This window comes from Priapulus caudatus, unplaced genomic scaffold, assembly GCF_000485595.1.
Source record: "Priapulus caudatus unplaced genomic scaffold, Priapulus_caudatus-5.0.1 Scaffold433, whole genome shotgun sequence".
Classification (NCBI taxonomy): Eukaryota; Metazoa; Priapulida; class Priapulimorpha; order Priapulimorphida; family Priapulidae; genus Priapulus; species Priapulus caudatus.
This window is the reverse complement of record NW_014577494.1, coordinates 200,720-202,831: the sequence shown is the minus strand read 5'-3', so window position 1 is coordinate 202,831 and position 2,112 is coordinate 200,720. Positions and strand designations below refer to the sequence as shown.

At 57.0% G+C, this 2,112-nt stretch overlaps 1 protein-coding gene across 1 annotated transcript in view; it reads right to left on the bottom strand.

Moving 5' to 3' along the window:
• Nucleotides 1-2,112, bottom strand: part of LOC106810326 (E3 ubiquitin-protein ligase TRIM9-like) — a gene marked incomplete at its 3' end in the record, with an annotated part of 91,610 nt that overhangs the window by 36,842 nt on the left and 52,656 nt on the right. The gene's annotated exons all lie outside the window — the stretch shown is intronic.

The window sequence follows — 2,112 nt, the reverse complement described above, 5'->3', positions numbered from 1 at the left end:
CCACCACCACCACCACCACCACCACCACCAGCAGCAGCAGTAGCAGAAAACAGCAGCAACACACCACCACCACCAGCAGCAGCATCAGTAGCACCACCACCACGAATAGCAGCAGTAGCAGCAGCAGCAGCAGCAGCAGCAGTAGCACCACCACTACCAATAGCAGCAGTAGCAGCAGCAGTAGCAGCAGCAGCAGCAGTAGCACCACCACTACCAATAGCAGCAGTAGCAGCAGCAGCAGCAGCATCCCGGTGGCGTATCCCGGTGATGCGCGCTGCCTTCTCTACGGTTTTTCTTCCACTCGCGGCGTGGCGTCTCGTTCGCATGCCACTTGCGCTCCTTTGTTTAAGCGGCTCGCCTGTAGCGACACAAAGCGCCCAATTACCAGCGCAAAACTACTGCGTGGCTGCAAACTAAGGGCGGACCCCGATGATCGGCATCACGCTGCTAAACGGTTGCAGCGGGAGAGCTGATACGCGGTAGCACACGCGGTATACATACACATCAACGAAGACACCGCCACCGCACCCGCAATACACGTACATACGTACACACGTGCACGCACGTACATACGTACACACGTACACGCACGTACATACGTACACACGTACACGCACGCACATACGTACACGTGCACGTACACGCACGCACATACGTAAACGCGTACACGCACGCACGTACGTACACACACGTACACGCACGCACATACGTACACACATACACGCACGCGCTCACGAGCACAAGAATACATGCAGACACGCACGTACGTATACACGCACGTACGAACACATGTACACGCACACACACACATACACACGCGTAGCCACGCAGATACGCACACGCGTACACTCAAGGACACACGCACACATGCACACACGGACGCACGCCTACACGCACGATCGGGAGACGGGTATGGTCGGACGCGTGTATTTCATTGTATACACACGACCACACTGCGCCCACACTGTCATATGCCATCCGTGAACCAGGCGTGTATCCAATCCACGTATCTATGTGTCCCCCATGTGTCCACATGCGCTAACAAAGAGACATTCCCCGGGTGGGCTAGTTGCACGGGGAGCGCATCTGAGGCGCACCGCCCTCACCTATCAAACCTAGTTTAATCTTCCCGTTGCTTACGCACGCCGACACATCTTACGAGGCAGATGCAGCGTGCTAAGAGGCACAGCTGCGCACATACATATACGCACGCGGCGGCACCGCGGTGTGTACACGCTATACGCGGGTAAACAAGCGGCGAAAATCGAGTAAACAAGAACGTGACGCCTCGGCGAATATCTGCAAACGACCGAACATCTACTTGGCTCGCCCTCGCTCTCGTGTTCATGCCGACGCCGACGATGATGATGATGCTGATAACCCCGACGATGATGATGATGCCGATAACGCCGACGATGCCGACGATGCTGACGACGCCGACGACGCCGACGACGATGACGATGCCGAAGTCGCGTCGTCGCTATGAGTTCAAGCCCGGTGAACGTCGGCGCGTGCATGCGGAATGGATGCATGGATGCTCCAGGGGTAGAAGTTACTGCAACCCTCAGCGTATTACATGCAGTAGCTACTTGAATCTGCGCGTGCAGCGAGGGCTGCAGTTAGGAGGGCTAGCAGGAGGGTACTCAACTTCTGTATGTACACTGGGGGAACCCACGAGAGAGATGGTAGAGAGAGAGAGAGAGGGTGGAAGGGAGAGAGGGAGCATGGGGAGGGAGAAAGAGCGTGGAGGGGGAGAGACAGGGTGGAGAGGGAGAGAGAGAGCGTGGAGAGGGAGAGAGGGGGTGGAGAGGGAGAGAGAGCGTGGAGGGGGAGAGAGAACGAACCGAGCGAGCGAGAGTGTTAGAGATAAAGTGAATGGGAAATCGAGAAAGGGAGAGAGAGGGGGGCGTGAGCCAGCGAGAGAGAAGAGAGATAAACGGGAAGGGTGTGCAGGCAGAACACGCACGCACGCACGCGCACGCAAACCCGCACGCACACACGCACGCGCAGAGGGAAAGAGAGAGAGAGAGAGAGAGAGAGAGAGAGAGAGAGAGAGAGAGAGAGAGAGAGAGAGAGAGAGAGAGAGAGATCGCCCCGACAACACTTGGCTTC